Below are 18005 nucleotides of genomic sequence, written 5' to 3' on the forward strand. Positions count from 1 at the left end.
TTTACATGCTTGTCTCTCAAACATGCATAGGTGTTTGAAATAAGGTGTATGAAAATGTCTTCAGGAGCCAGTGTGAGGTCAGTGCTTGTAGCTCTGTACTTGACATCTTGAAAGCTCAGTTTGAGACCAAAGCACCGACATGCAAATAACCAAAAGTGGCTTCTAAATGTGTACTAAGTATCTAAGCTCCCTTTGTAGCCAGTACCTCTCAGTCTTATACTTGGAGATGATAGCTACAACAAAGGTGCTAAGGGAGAGCTAAACCTTTCTGGAAGGCAGCTGGAAGTCAGGGCATCAAAAAGGGCTTCCAAAAAAGACAGCAAGTGCCTACATTAGAATCACAAAATACCTCAAGTTGTCAGGGAACCATAAGGATCATCAAGTCCAACTCTCTGCTCCTCACAGGACTACCTGAAATTAAATGATATGACTAAGAGCATTGCCCAGACACCTCTTGAACTCTGACAGGCTTGGTGCTGTGACCAGTTCCTGGGGAACCTGTTCCAGTGACCGATGACCCTCCCAGTGAAGAAAGCTTTCATAATGTCCAATCTGAACCTCCTCTGCCACACCTTCATTCCATTTCCTCATGTCCTGTTGCTGGTCACCACAGAGAGGAGATCAGAATCTCCCCCTCCACTGTGCCCCCTGAGGAAGCTGAAGACTGTGATGACGTCATGCCTTAGTGATGAGGTCACCCCTCAGTCTTCTCTCCTCCAAGCTGAACAAACTAAGTGAACTCTGCCACACCTTGTAAGTCTTGCCCTTGGGGCCTTTCACCATCTTGGCTACGCTCCTCTGGACACACTCTGATAGTTTGTTGTCCTTCTTATATTGAGGTGCCCAAAACTGCACACAGTGCTCGAGGTGCACCAGTGTAGTGTGGAGTGGGAGACGGTTTAAGACAGTTCGGTCAAGATGAATTGAGACAATTGAATCAATATCTTGTCAATACAGTCAGTTGAGCTTAAAAAGAGATCAATTTTTGCCTTATATGAGGCAAAATGAATTTGATTTAGTTGCTCACACGTAGGCAACTACAGCCATTTTCAATGTCCAATGGTGTCTCTAGATGTCTCCAAGAAGGCATGTGTTTCCTATAGACCGTGCAGGATATCTGCCAACTTTGTCTGTACTTTCAGGTATCTGAGAGCATCTGAAATGCTGTTAGGTGATCCTGCCAAGTATTTCAAATAGAAATATAACACAGACAAAGTACATTTAGTTATGTTTTGATATATTCTCCTCTTTGTTCTTCAAGAACTAGCATGACCCTTACCACTGACTGGTTACCAAAAGAAGGTTTTAATTCTAAGTGTGACATTACAAGTACTCTAAATATTCTGATATGATGTTTAGGATGGTCATGGTTGTACAAAGAGTAGTCCATAAAGAATTGGTATGAGTCCTGTACTGTATTTTCAAAAATAAAGATGTCAGAGAAGGGACTTACTTCACCTCCAGCACTTCAAGATGTGCCTGAACCCAATAGTTTCATCAGTGCTTCTGCACTAGATGCAGTAGGGATGTCTGTAACATTTTAGACTTCAGCTCTTAGGCAGAGAATGCTGTCACAACTGAGATGAGTGAAGGAGGCACAGTATCAGACCAGTTGTTCCCAAGAGATATTGTGGAAAGAATAACCAACGGACTTCTCTTCATCCTTCAGCAACCCCTGTATCACCCTTGGATATGTTGGGAACATGAGCAATACCACGGGAAGATTTATTGTCTCTGCACAGATTTTATTTGGCTTTTTACTTGTTGAATAAACTGCTTCTTCCTTCTTACTGCTGTTCCTTGGCTTTCCTTGCCCCTCTCCTCCCCCCCTTCGTTCAACTTTGTAGCATCACATACTGCAAACACAGAACAGGGAAGAAATATGGACTGTCACATGCACAGTGCCTTCAGAAAGCTTAAGGGATGACATACAGCATTCACATCCACAGCGGTAAGGCAAAGAAAAAGTGAGGAAAATGTTTACACTCAGTGAGAGCTTCCTGAAATAGTTTTGTCCTGTGCTGACAAAGAAGGGGCCATAGACGGGCATCCCTGTTATCCCTCTGGCTGCTGCTGGAACAGGTATTTGCATGCTCACCTCCAGGATAGGCAAACACATCACACTCTGCTCACTCCTTGCAGTGTCCCTGGTGGAGCTCTTGTTTTGCAGAACAACAGGTTTGTTGTTCCTGCAAGTTAAAATATATTATAAATTAAAAAGCAAAGCAAAATGAAACAAAACCCAGTCATCTCTTTGTATCTTTAGTTCAGCCAAACATATTGGATACTCTCATCAGATAAATTATAATTTGTCCTCCAAAAGGCTTGATCTTGCAAACTTCTTTTACAAAGCCTTTTCATTATCCCCCTCTCCAATAGCTGGCATCTCATTCTCCTATTAACAGTCCCAATTAGGAAAATCACTCTAAAAATTTAGCAGAAAAAGACACACTGAAAACAACTGCTTTATCTCTTCCCGTTATTTCTTCTTTTGCATAAATACTTAAGCAATTTACTTCTGCCTGAACACCTTCTCAAAGGAGAGTTCAGTTAAAAGAGGACAATCATAAATCAATATAATCCAGCCTTTTTGTTAGCCCATTCTTTTTAGTGCTCGCAATAAGATATAGTTGAATTGTGTTAACAGTGATTTTTATTACTATATTTCTCTCTAAAACAGCTGTTGGTGTTGTAGATGGTAATCCTACAAAATCAAAAATAAGTCAGCAAAATCATATGAAGAAGAGTTTTCTCTTTTCTCTTACTGTCTCCAGTTCATCTTTATATACTGTTGAGATAAATGTCAGCTGCTGGATGTATGAAGAGATGTGTTGAGTAACCTATTAAATGGCTTTGTGCAAAAAAAAGAAAGAAAAATAATTCTAATCATGTATGGCATTCTGAAAATACAAACCTTGAGCTATGGGCATGTGAATGCCATTGTAGCGGCCTTTCCTTGGAGAATACATGATTCTCAAGTATCGTGGAAAACTGGACGTGAGCCTCTTCAACCAGCATTCACACTGTAAGCAACAACCACAGCCGAGAGGAAGTCTGATCAGAACATTTTTGGTCTGCTAGATCATGAAAATGTTAATCGAGAGATAAGCCTGTAAAAAGACCATTTCTGGTTTCTCAGACCAGGCCAGGAACTGGTAAGATCAGAAATATAGATATTAGGAAGCACAGGCTGTAATTACGTATATGATAGGTTAAGGGACTAAAAAGAAGGAAAAGGCTTTATCTAGGTCCAGCAGGTGCAGACTAAATGCTTCAATGCATTAGTAGAGATAATCTTGACCAAGACTGATTTTACACAATGTGATGGGACCATAAAATCTGATTTAGTCTTTACCCTTTAGTCCAAAGCATGATTACTTTTTGCATCTTTATCAGAACCTTGTGGCTTAGATCTGCTTACCATCACAAACCTACAAAATAAGTGAGGAAGACACATGAAGACATCATCTATTCCAACCCTGTGCTGAGAGACCAGCTTTGCTATACCTTAACCATTCCTGATGCACTTCTGTATAATCTTTTCCTGAAAACCTCCACCGACAGAAAGGACTGAAATGAATATTGAAGCTAAACCCTCCCAGAACTTTGAAGGAATTCATTTTCAGACCTAGACACTATTAAACAACCCTGTCTCAGATCCCACAGCTAAAAATCTCTTGCTAACAGGTTTGCGGCTTGCCAATCAGTCAGCAGCCTGAAATTAGTATCAGAGGAGCAGCAGACAGAAGGAGGTCACACGGCTTTCCTCCCCTGCTCGCCGAGTTATAAGCACTAAAACTTTCCTGTTTGAGAACATTTAACAGGGTTTTAAGACACTGTTGCTGACAGACATAGCTGGTGCTTCACTCTCGTCGCATCCGGGAGAGATGATGTGTCAGAAAAAATGGAATAGTAAGGGGAATTTTGAAGTATTATGAGAAGTCACTGCCCTAATTTATGACTTATTTTGCCCCTGTGTTCATGTCAAACCCTCTCTTTCTGATAAAAAACATGCACAAATTAGATATTATAAAGTCAAATGAGTCCTATAAATGCTGCTTTGTGACAAACACTCAGAACCACGGCCGCGTAGCCAATTACAAAGGTTTATAGAAAAAGTTCTCCAGGGATGCACAAGCATCATGGTAGCTATCCATGTGCTGTGTAAACTTTTCAGGTCCCACAGACCACTGGAGATCCAAGAGTACCCATCAGCTATTGATCAATGGGCAGAGAAACAGCTATCAGTAGAAAGCCAATTATCTCTTTTTATTTCATTTCAGACCTTGGGAAATGTGGGCAGAAAAATCAGTAATAATAGATGGACCTTAAAAAGAGCAATGATTAAAGTCGCTGTGGTTCTGACATTTGAGATTAACAAATTAAAATCTTTTTTGTTCTTCTTTTGCATTAGACTCCCCTGCCCCTCATCACAGACACAGAGAAAGAACCTTTCTTCAGTAACATACAGTGGCACAGGCATCGCTAAGTCAATCACAGGTTCTTCAATTACTAGAACCTGTCGAGTCTAACAAACGTCAGTTGATGCTTGAAGATATCAGTGCTGTTATTTATATCACTGCTCACTAGACTCATATAATTTGGTTACGCTAAAGATGGGAATCTGCTTTTTTCCTAAGTGCAGAGAGCAGCTGTACTAATGGCATTCATGAAGAAGCTTCTCGTTGTTGTGAATATAAAAAATTTATATATGCCTCTCAGGCCTACCAGAGAGGTTATAATTAAAAGGAGCAAATTTTACCCGGAATATTTTGTGGGTTTTGTTCAGGTACTCATAAAACAGTCTTTTGAACAGAAGTACCTTGCTGGCTCAATTCAAATGTTAGAACAGGACTATATAAAGCCAAAAAAATGAACAAACACAACTAGCCCAGAAAACGTACTAGAAAAACAAGAGAATATAGTCAGAAGAGAATATGTAATCTGACATATCTGGACTGTCTTGGTCTTATGCCTTGATACATTGAAATAACCATGGGGAAAAAAAATCTGTTGAGCTAGCCAGCCTATAAACTAATCCCTACAAATGTACAGTGCTCAGAAAGTCATCTGGGAACAGCCACACACAGGCTGCTTTGTTCTAAATAAATCTGCACCTAGTCCAACTCCCAGTGGGAGAGTCCTACTGAGATCAAAGATCTATTGATCAGGCATCTCGGTGATAAATCTAAATTTCAGAAGTTGGGTTCTTGCCTATCCCGTAGAGTCTTTGAGAAATGAAATGGGGAAGGAACATACAGAAGCCTTGGTTGTGCTCTCCATGAATTGTCTGAAAGTGTTTATTTCCACAGTTTTTCAAAATAATGAACAGCAACAGTATGAAAACTCAAAAGCCGAAACCCAGATGAAAACAAACTACCCTCCCCAACTGAAAAACCAAGATAAAAATACCTTTGCATACACAGTGTATGTTAAAAAAAACTACCCACATTTTTTTTTCTTTTTAATAGGAAAAAGGACAAATAGTTCCTTTAAGGACTTCTCTCAGGACCTTCTTTTTGCCAGGTTTTACAGTATAAAACAAGATCCACAAAATGCTCATCCACAGTAACTACTGTCATATATCCCAGCTTGAACTAAAAATGTTGCCAGACATCCGTGCACACTGTCAGTGACCAACTACAAGTGCAAAAGTAGTTCTAGGACTTTTTCAAACCATTCGGTTCTGACCTAATTAGAAAAGACACGGTTTTCACTTCCACCCAGATAGCTGCTTTCCTGTTCACAGCTTGTGAACATTGTTCTCTCTGCGCTTTTTCATATGCTGGCTAAGCACACAGGTGTTGACATTGCTATCCTATATTGCCTGAAGATTGCCTTCACCAAACATCTTCACACTGAGGGGCAACAGCAATGCCCTAGCATGAAAACAACCTCCCCTTCAACACAGTGTAGGATGTGGGATGGTTATGGTGGTTTTCGAGCAAATCAGGGAGCAGACTCAGTCCTACAGAAGCATATACATGGTATTATGTTATATTCTGATTTTCAGTGACTATTTCTATGGAGATAATTGCTGTTGCTTTTGTACATCAAGGAAGGATTGTCTACGTTATAATGTACATGGCAGAATTTCAAGGAATTTCTAAACTCTTCCAGCCTTGAAAAAATCTTATAATACCATCTACAAGAGGAACTTTACTACCTCATGGATGTTGTAAACATGAGGATTGTGAAGTCCTGAGATATTAAACCTGCAGCCCTGTGGTTAAGTTAAAATAGACAGTACAATAAATACATTTTTGTATGCCCTCCCTGCAGAAGAAGAAAATAATGGAGATACTGTAAATAGTTCAAGTTACCAAAAAAGGCACATAACAACACAAGTAATTTTTTTTTTCTTCTGCTAGGTTTGAACAGGAAAGATTATTACAAAGGAGATAGGCAGCAGTATCATTTCTAAAGCCACGTTATTGTTTTCCAGAGTTTCTACCTACAGACCACTCCAGACTGGCTGCCAGTGCTCTGGGGAAAAAAAGAACCAGCACATACATTTATTACTGATATAATGAGGTACTATGGATGTGCTGAAAGGGGCTTTCCAATTTACGGTGGGACCTTGGACATGCCATCCTTCAGCTCTCTGTAACTTGGTTTAATTACATGACAAAGGGATGCATGTGTGAAATTTATTGCATATGTTTTAAAGTGCCTTGAGATTGGTGAGTTGTAATAAATATAGTGTGAAGAATTAAAATACTCTAAAAGGACTGTAATTATTTTATGCATATGGATAAGAAGCTTCATCGCCACCACAACCTACCTGCTACCAAAATAACTCAACCCCAAAATTCTTCAGAAAGCACAACTCCTTTTCAAATAAGTTAGAAACATTCAATACTCCTTGAAAAGAAAGACTCGGGGTTTACTCGGTGTTTTAAAGAATTTGTCTCCACATGTGCTTGTCATCTCCCTTCAGAGAACCTATACAAGATATAATGGAAACAGTGTCGAGGGTGATGAAAATGCCAGAGCATCTGTCAGTGGATCACCTTGTGACAGCGAGTGATAAGCCTCCTAATGCTGAAGTGATGAATGTGCCCGAATGTGGACGCTATGCTTGTGCGAGACAGCTGAAAAACACAAATATGAACAACTAGACATGAGGACATGCCTCTGGGGAGACCCCACTATTTTTTGTAGTACTGGACTTATTCTAGAAAGCAGCACATTTTTACCATAGAGAAAGATAAGTGTGCTTATCAATACAGCACCATGGCTCAAAAGAGGAGTAGTTGGGATGCAGGAAAGCATCAATCGTATCTAAGTATCAAATGTGACCTTTTGTATATGTTTTCCTTGCAAATGATCTTTTATTTTCTGTACTTTCAAAGTTTTCATAATGCATTTGGAGTGCCTTATAATTGAGCAGTAATATAAAAGCAAGCTGCAACAGGCTTATTCAAACAGAAATTACATACGTTAAATGTTGGTTACCGAAGTACAAATGATCTCACTTCAAGAAAGGAAGTATGGGGCTCCTGTTTGTAGTCACAAACAAAACACAGTAGGTAGGTAGAGTATGATTTACAGTGTGTGAAGGTCTAATGCAGACAAACACGTTCCCATAGGAAACTAGAAAGGTATAGGGGAGGAAATCTGTGATATATAGCAAAAGAAGCTGTATATACTGCTGGGAAATATGAAAGTATATTTCCCAAGCTGAGTCAAGAACTCATAATATATTTGCTTTCTAAATGTTTTTTAAAACTTTGGAAGAGCCTTAAACACTAATATTATGAAACTATTATACAGCATGTACACACTGAATTATGTATCAAAAGTATTCAACATATTTAATGGCAGTAAATATGATAAGGAAAGACCTATCAGTCGAATTCTCACAAGAAAAAACATTAGTATATTAGAAATGGGTGCAGAAATCTATATTACAAATGGATATAAATAAATTCATTTGTATTTCTTTGAGCAAGATGTTAAAGAAGGGAGCAATCCATATTATTGACCTGACTTTAATAATTTTTGCTTTAGATTAGCTCAGTAAAACCACAAATCTCAGCAACCGTTCACAATAAGCATTCTAACTTTTGACTAAATATTCTGATCGATAACTTCTTATATACTAAACAAACAAACCCACCACCTGCAGTAGTCTGGTCTCAAAAGCTAACCGGCATTTTCTCAGTTTCTAATAAATGAATAAGACAGTATTGACTGGTTGGTCATTAATGTGTTTGAACAGACAAAGCTTATTCTTTGTTTACTGCTGCATCTTATTCCACACAAAAAAGACTGCAGCAAGAGAGGAGTAGGGTTCTCTGGTGCCAGGAAATGGGCAATGCTGAGGAGGCACCTATGAAGGCTTTTCTCTGTCCTCTCTGGTGGATGGAGCAGAAAGCAGATCTCCGTTTTCAGCTAATTCAGGACGATGCTAAGCAGAAAAGGAAGGAGAGGTGTAAGCCTGAGATCGCATGTGCACTGGTAGGTGAACAGGATGGGTTTCATCCAGGGTAAACTGATGAAGGAGGCATCTGGTTCATCAGTAGAGCCCGTTTTCAGTTCCTCTGCCAGGACACAAGCCACTTGTGTTTCCGGCGGTTGCAGGAGCAACATGAGAAAACAGAGGGCAGCTGTGGGAACAGCATTGTCTCTGGGGTTAGGAAAGGAGGAGGCCATGGAGGGAAGGAGGACAAAGCTTCTCTGACGATGGAGGGCCAGGACAATGTTTGATACAGCAGTGTGTTCCTTTCTCAATTTGTGCCAAAGGTCATCCAACAGCTGCTGATAAAACACCTCCATCATGTTAGTACACAAATCATGGCAGAGAACCCAGTCTTCACTTAGGACTGCCCTGGCTGGGCTTTTTTTCTAGAGACTGTTCATCAGATAACCTTCATGGACCTCGGGGAGAAGTTCCTTTTCCTAAATTCAGTTTTGGCTATATGCACCCCTGAATGAATGACGACTCAGGATCTAGCAGAGGCTGTGGGAGCCTCACTAGCTGTGTGCTTTTTCACTACACGCCTAATCTAGAGCTCAGGTTGGAAACACACACCATGTCTTTAGAGGGACCAGATGTCAGGGTAGTGGTTAGCTTGTGGATCAGCTCAGCAACCTCAGCCGGGGCTCTAGCCAAACTTTACAATCAGCATACGGAACTAGCCAAACAGGACCGAGGTGATCTCTTTCTGTGCGTAGCTTTGAGTGGTTATTTTGCGCAAGTCTGGTCCTGAGAGAGGACAAAGAGCACAGGTGGGTTTTGTTTGGGGCTCCTGTTTTTGCTTGCTGCACACCACATATCACCGCTCAGAGGACTCCAAGAGTGAAAAGCCACTGCGGAGAGACTGAAAGTGGGATGCTAAGGGAACTTTTTGGAAAAAAAAAAAATTAAAAAAAGTTCACAAGTTTGGCCAACATTCTCTTCTCCAGACCCAGTACAGTCCCTAATCTCTTCAGTGCTTCCCAAGTCATTCTCTGCACTGAGGGAGACAAGTTTCTCATCTGCTTGAACCAGATTTTTCACCTTCTTGATACTGATACACACCAGCTGCTCAGTCTCTGCTCTCTTATGCACTGAAGGCAATTAATCAAAAGTAAAACTTTAAAAATCACTGCCCCTTTTTTGCTCATTATTAAAAAAAAAGTCTTTGACTGAGAATAACTATGGACAATTTCAACTTGAAAAGTAACCCTCTTGCAAAGTTATAAGCCAATTCTGAATGTGACCTTTCAAATGGAAAGCTATACAACTTTAACCAGGTTTCATGCTGGGTCCCTAGAATATTTCAAAGACATTTCTTTCAGTCTAGCCCATTTTTCCATGAGTCTGTGCTATGGTAAGTTTGGCTTCATATTTCTTTGATCTGTGAGGCAAATACTTTACATAGTTTAAATATAGATCCATGAAGCTTTAGCTATACTCTTTAGCACTGAAAGGAAAGCGAGTTAATAACCAATGTAACAGTCTAACAGTAGTGTACTCCTTGTGATGCTTTCATTGGAACAAATTCATTCCCGCTGTAACTCCACTGACATTAACAGAGCTACCAGCTGAGATGAATTTGCCACATTTTTGTAAAGCACTTTAGAATTTGATGTCATAATTCTCGAAAGACACTCTAGGAAAGACGTCTCTCTGGCTTTCTCAGTGTGTGTTCATGCACATGCCAGTTTTCCCAGCTTCTTGTGTTCCTTACACTTCTTTTTACACCATCTCCCCATGCTCTTAGACTCTCCTGTTGAGCAGATATGATGCATAAGATACTCTTTAAAAATAACTGTGTTGTTCTAATTATAACTGTGTTCTTATTTTTCATATGTGAAGGTGAACTCTGCAGCAGAGACTGGAGGACAAATCCTGTTTCGGAGCATCTCATGAAAAATTGTCCATTTTCAAAATGGCTGCATGCCCCATTGCTCGAAAAAGGTCTCATAGCACAGGCTGGACTAAGATGCTGTTTTTCAAAATGGACATTGCTTGGACGTTGCTAAAACACTGATGATAAGAAACAAAATGATGGACTTAGGGATCAGAACACATAACTGAAGCAGGTTCCAAAATTTTCTACGACTTATTTGCTAGAAAGGGCCAATTTCCTGGAACTGAGTACATTTGTAGAAAAGTGGTTAGCTTTAATGTCTTTTAAAAAACCTTCCATGTTCATTCAATATCTCCAATTTTGTGATTTAAATTCACCTTCAGGATTTTAACTTTGGCTTAAATGCAGTACTTTTTAAGTTATGGGAACTAAGCAAACAATTTCAAGTCAAACAATGTTAATTTACATTTAAAATTTTTAGCATTTTGTTCATTTCTGCTTTTTAATTCTGGTTTGGGAATGGAGAAACAGTAAATCTAAAATGCTTAAATATGATGAGGAAACTGTTTCTACATAGATTTTTTTATACAAGTCAGTGTTTAAACTTACATCTTATTTCTATCTATTATTAGAAGCCGCAGCTTTTTGTTGACTTTCTAACTGTGGCTCCCATCATGTGACTGTGGTTGCAACATACAGGATGCCTCCTCAAACAACTGTAAAGGTCAGTAGCATTTGAAACACCACTTAGTGCGTGTTTTGTTTATTCGATTTATTTTTTTTAATTAGAGCATTTGATGTGTAGCTGTAAAAACTATTTTGAAGATATAGTGTTGTTGCTGAATCACTAAATAATAACTTAAACTTGTAGAAAGATCTCATTTTTAGCCTCAGAGGATTGTACAGTAGTTCCCTTAAGCAGCATGGCTGAATACAGGCTATATATTTCATATATTGCATGTCTGGAGCAAATATTTTCTGACACTATGCAATAAATCATGTTTTCTTCAACAGCAAATAATAGAACTGTACAGTACATTATAACTGCAGCAGCAACAAACAATTCATCATCTCTGACCTTTCCATAATGACAACAATGTGAAGAATAGAGACTAATTTAAATTTTTATATAATGTTTAAAATTTAAGGACTAAATCTCCTTTATACTAGATCCCTGCACACTGCTCTGGTAATAAAAATCCTCCTTAAAGTGAACATAAACACAATTTTTTTTTTTTCTCTTCAAGTTCCTACGAATTAAGAGAGCATAAGTTTCTCAGAGGACTTGGATCTAAATGCGTCTCAAGTGGACACACCCAAGCTAGTTTTTAAATGATCAAATGATAACAAGCACAGTGCAGCCTGTGGAATCTGAGGAACTTGGGATTGTACTCTGTAGTTGTCTATGCTGTTTCAGTCCCACATCTGTGAAAAAAAAATCCTCACATTGATTGTTAACTCCTTCCATCATGACCTATATGTTGCTTGCTTTATTCCTGAGAAGAGGGGTTGACTAACCAGCAGAATAACCAGCAAAGTATAGTAAACTGTTGCTTATCTAAAAAAACATTGTAGTGTAAAAATCAGTTTCCCAGTCTTATTATGCTGCACAGCCATGGGACTAGTTACCATCTGTATAGAAATCTAACAAAAACAGAACTAAAACTTCAAATATGGGCTCTAGAATAGAAATAATTTAAATACATAAAATCAGTAAATCTCTTCATTCTCCACCACCCCACAAAACCAAACCCAGGCAACCAGAGGTACCAATCAAAACAAAATAATGCCCTTTGTCACCAGCCCTTCCTGATGCACATCAACTCCGGCCTTTCTGAAAGCTTGGGTTTGAAAGGCGCATTGTAGCTGGTTCTCTGAAGCTGTACAGATTTTGGTTCTTTCATGTCTAAAGGTATAGCTTTTTAAAAAAAAAATCACACCACAATCCCTTTGCTATCAACTGGCCTCATATTTTAAAAAAAGAACTTTCATCCTAAACAACAGATAATGCCTCCATGCTCTTTGTGGAAACTGCTGGAGGGCCCACAGAAATTTATCATGCAATCTTCTACTTCTATAAACATTTGTGTTCCTAATACAACCAGCAAAGATGAGGCAAATATCTCAGGATCCCCATAAATAAACACATATTCATGATCAGCTGGTGTGGAACTGGAAACATTAAATTTACTTCTGATCCTTAAAAATTACCTGTTCAATACTGATGTTAAAGGGTGATGACTGCTCTGCCCTCACTGCAATGGCAGCCAGTGTGGCATCTCATCCTGCACTTTGTTTCACCCCACAAAAGAGCTGCACGGATACAAGTGAGCAATCTCTCCCATTTAAAGCAGATTTGAAACTATTTGGTGCTTTAGCTTGGTTTGAGGTCAAATGGGATGATTCCTACCCTTAAAACAGAAAGAAATACTTCTGGCAGCCTGAATAAATTAATATTTTTCATACGTCTTTTTAAGTTATCACCTCAGGATATTTCATGGATGCTCTCTACAGATGGTGATGCACATGGCACTATCTCGATTAGCTCAAATTCTTTCAAGTACTCTGCACAAATAATACCCCAAATGCATCTGATGCCTGTAGTCTCTTCTCTAATGAAAGCTCTACTGCCCCTACACCTAATTATTGTATGTGTCCGTGTGCAGAAGTAAGCTTCTTTGCCTGCTATAGAAATAACCCCACATACTGAAGCCAAATATTTAATTGTCTTTATTGTTGCAAGAAAACGAAGATCAAACCCACAGTTATTCAGAGAGCTTCTTTGCCGCACAGAACATTTAAATAAAAAAGAGAGAAAAAAATCATCCTTGATTATTGTATCTGTAAAATTATTTGGAATGTATACTGTATAATTAAGACTGATTATCAGCTTAAATTTCTTGGCTTTGCTTTTTGAGAATACTGTCTTCTGTGGACATGAGGTTACTGAAACTGTACACTAGTGAGGGAACAAAACAAAACAGATGGTGCATTAATAATGGAAGTATTAGAAAAAGGGTACTCTTCCAGATTTCAATGTATTCATTAATACATTTTAGACAATTTAATTGCTTCCTGAAACACTAATTGAAAGAGTTTCATTTGCAAAAACCTCGTCCTGGTAATATAAACTAGGCACAGTGCCACAAAGAGCTTGAATGCTGTAGTAAGGAAATGAATAGAAGGGTTTTGGTTTTTATAATGTATGTATGTTTATTTCTTTAATGAAATCTTTACAAAGGTGTACAAAGCATCAGGAAAAGAAAGATTTACAAAGGGAAGCCAGGTTTAAGAAGTACTCGATGTTCAGAAAATGTGAAGAGTATTTTTGGTTTTTGAAAAGTCAGCCTGTGTCAAGAGAGTGTGAGTTGGATTTAAGATCGCAGAAGTCTAAGGCAATATAATTTTATCAACACTACACAGTACTATACCTGGCATAATTATCAATATAAGTAGTGGATGCTTTTAAAATGTTTTCTTCTGAAGGTGTCTGCTTCAACTGCTTCAGTGTCTTTTCTAAATATGGATGGTCAGTCAAGTTTTGCCTGATTTTGGACCCCCTGACTTGTATGTTGGAAGATTTGAGTCAAACTTTACTGTGATCATTCTCTCATCCATCTCCAAGAGAGTGAAGATGAAGAATAGACAGGAAGACAGAATAAAACAAACTAAATAAATGCACTGAAAAAAGAGCTGCAGTTTGTCAAAGAGAATATATAAAGAAAAAGACAAACAAACAAGCAGAGAAACCGGAAAGAAAAGATCAATAATAAAGAGAAAAAAAATCCAAATAGAAGAACACATAGTATTTGGAGTAGCTGCTTTTCAAAGTCTTCCAGGGGTTGGCAAAGTCCAAAATTATGCAGAAGATGGTATGAAGTAGTTCCTTTTAGGGGATGTTTTGACAGTTGTCCATAAGAAGTGTAATTCTCACTCATACCATACTTGGGTGCTGGTTTAGTTCCCAGTTACTAAGGATCCACGGCTACTGGTATCTCACCTGTCTAGTTTGAAGGAAGTCAAATAATTCTTCAGAAGTTTCACCTGTATCAGTAGCTGGAGGATAAGCATGCATTCAGGCCGTGGTCACACGTGATGCACAGGTTGCACCTGAGCTGGACTGGGATGTTAGTGATCATCAGTTCACCCTACCTGGGGACTACTGTTCCCTTAGACCTGCCTGCAAAAGTGTGCTCCCAAACTGCTTATGTCAAAATGACAGAAAACAGCAATTACTGTTGATATTAGAGCCCCAGAGTCACCGGGTTTACACTTTTATCATTTTGACGAGGGGTAGCCAGACATGGATTTTTTTCTAGCAGATTTGATGGGTGATTATCTTTGTTGAGGAAGTAAGGGAGCGGTGAGAACAAGATGGGAATGCGTTTCTCTTATCTTAACTCATCTGTGCCCAAAGAGCACATCTAAATGCAGCCTCATGCTTCAGTAGACCCTGCCCACTCATTGATTCTGTATTAGTGTAACAACATTGGTTAGCAGTGTGATTTTTTCTAATTATGTAGTTATAAGGGAACAACTCCCTTTATGGATGTCATTATACCAATGCAACAGTGCCTCATGCTAAAACAGATGGCAGAGCTATATGAACATGCCACAAGGCAAGAGAGGGCCTGGATTTACAGAGTATTCCCTGCTAGGTGGTACGTGTCCTTTCTTCTCTCAGATATCGTGAGATATTGTGGAAAGCTTAGAAAAAGTTGCTTGCTCAAGCAAACAGCCTCTGACATCCTCAATATTCATACACATATGATTATAAAATAATGAGGGCTACATAGATGATATAGAGATTCCATACATCAAAATTTGGTTTTGGCCTAGAATGGATGCAAAATGAATATATAAGATTATTTGTGAAAGAAAATATTCCAAAATATTTCTGAAATAACAAAATGCTTATTACACGTTGCTGAAGAAATGAAACATTTTTGGTTTCCAAAACTGAGTGGCCCTGGCATGTTGTATAAGTTCTAGTCAACCGAGTGGCAGACTTTTCTTTTCAGTTTGTCAGAAGCCAAAAGGCAGAACTTTCTATGCATCAACAAATACAATACAATACATATAGAAAATCTAGGCTAGACCTGAAAGAGAATGAGGACATGACACATCTAAATTACAGCACTCACAAAGTCCCTGTGGTAGCTCAAATAGAAACTGCTTAATATCAGACTGAACGAGTTAAAAAACCCAAACAAAAAAGCAGTCACACAAAAAGACCCCCACCTCAATAAAGGCAATACGCCAAAATACTAGAATTTATGTTGACTTCAATAATCAAAATGTATTTTAAGCAAATCTGGTATTCTCCCCTCCCCCTTAAAAAAATAAAATTGTGGAGAGGAATTTTCCCACTATAACACGCATTAACAGAAAATTGATGACAAGTTTTAAGAGATTTAGCCTGATGCCATTTTGAATCCCTCTGAGGTTTACAAAAGGTCAAACAGACAAATCTAGTTCCACTTTTTGATTCAGAAGGAGGCATTTTTTCCAGATTTGTTTTCATCTCCCAACATTATCATATGTAAGTAAATAAAAGTAGAGAGACTGAGTCAACAAAACCTGCACCACGGTTTAATTGCCCACAGTAGGCCACAAAATTACTGCCAACTTTAATATTTAATATCCGATTTGGTATCTATAGAAGCTAAGGTCTTATCTGCCTCATCTAGAAGAAATTACGACACTAAACCAAAAACATGTCTATGCCCTCCAGAGCATTAGTAGCAGCTTGTTTTATGAATCATCACTGTCCTTTCCAAATTACCGAGGAAGAAACAGTACCCTGTTTGACAAACGTGGCATTTTAAAATCATGGTAAAGAAATCTAAGAGTTTAACTGTAAAAACTTCTTTTTCCTAGGTTCCTTAGGGATATTTACTTTAGTTACATTTACAATGAAGTCCTAGAAAAATCTATTCTAAAGCAAAGGTTTGTTCATGCTGTCCTGGAGCTGTCTCCATACATGCTAAAAAAACTCACTAAACTTTGTTTTGTTTGGTTTGGTTTGGGGTTTTTTTTTGACAGAATATTGCAAAGTGTTAGGAATCTGGACTGTTGCCAATGGCCACATTTCATCCTAATAATCCAAATCCCAATTAAATGCCTCTCTTGGCTACCTAATTTGTAGGCATGATCCCTGGAGTCTGACTAAATGCCAAGTCTGATGTTTATGTGAAATACCTTAAACCAGGCAAATAAATAATGTGTTTTGTGTTCTCGCTCTTAAACTAAGCAAATGAAATGTGTTTGCTCGTAACAGTTCAAATAACATGTGGAAGTTGTCTGCTGGTTGTTAGATAAGTGATAAGAGATGAGGAGACCTCTGAGGATAGCTGCAGAAATGTGGAGGTAATATACTGCTTGCCTAACATAGTTTTAGATAATGAGAGAGCAGAGGAATAGATGAATAAGAACAAAAAGTTGCCTGAACACAGAATGCCTCCACACGGTTAAGGATATGGCAAATATTTCTGTAGTAGATCTGGTGAACAGAAGGTATGTTTTCTAAACAAAATAATTTTATAAGAAAATCTAAGTGTCCCCTAAATGTGAGTAGAAGACTGCAGCAAGGCAAAACAAAATGAAAGAAATGGAAATAATGACATAATGCCACTTCAAATGGAAACAAAGAGAAAGGATATTTTAGCATTTCCTAGCACTATAAAGTTGAGATGTATAATTCCTGATTGCTACTACTGACCTTCAGATACTAAAACAAGGCCAGTATGTGTTTGGAAAGACAGGAAAAACTTTCCAGAAATGCCAGGGTTGAGGATACAAATAAAATGCTCAAACTTTAAACTCCAGAGACTATTATAACAACTTAGTGTCCACATCTTCAAATATATTCATAATAAAAATACAGGAGAATGAGGAAATAAGGTCGTCAAAAACATCTCAGGTGATAGTACTAGTCTCAAGAAAGTTCTTTCTATTATATGTGGGTTGCTTAGTCTGTGATCTTTCCTCCTCTCTATGAAGCCTGTCATTGCTATCCATATCTTTGCTACTGTAACCTGTATTGCTGCAACATAGTCTATTTGGCTATTTTGGAGTTTTTTACTGGTGCACGAAATGTATCTCTCTGGGCTGAAAACTTGGGATACCTGTCTCCCGTGGGATGAATTAGCTTTCTTTGAATTTCTGCCTGTTGTTCACATTTGCCTAATATCTGATACAGTAGGACCTTAGTTTAGATATTATTTTGCAGATATTATATACGGAATGTAGTGAATTGAGGAAATTAACAATAAATAAACCCTTAAAATAATGAAAGATGAGTTGATGATTTGGGTTAACCCCAGCTGGCAGCAAAGCTCCACGCAGCTGCTTGCTCATTCCCCCACCCAGTGTTAACGTCCCTGAGTTATCAGCACGTCTTTGGTCACAAATCCAAAACATAGAATCACAGAATCACAGAATGGTCGGGGTTGGAAGGGACCTCTGGAGATCATCTAGTCCACCCCCCCTGCCACAGCAGGGTCACCTACAACAGATTGCACAGGACAGCGTCCAGGCGGGTTTTGAATGTCTCCAGAGTGGGAGCCTCCACAACCTCTCTGGGCAGCCTGTTCCAGTGCTCCACTACCCTCAAAGTAAAGAAGTTCCTCCTCATGTTAAGATGGAACTTCCTATGTTCAAGCTTGGGCCCATTACCCCTCGTCCTATCACTGGGCACCACTG

This window comes from Charadrius vociferus, unplaced genomic scaffold (assembly GCF_000708025.1).
Source record: "Charadrius vociferus isolate BGI_N301 unplaced genomic scaffold, ASM70802v2 scaffold173, whole genome shotgun sequence".
In the NCBI taxonomy this organism is placed as follows: domain Eukaryota; kingdom Metazoa; phylum Chordata; class Aves; order Charadriiformes; family Charadriidae; genus Charadrius; species Charadrius vociferus.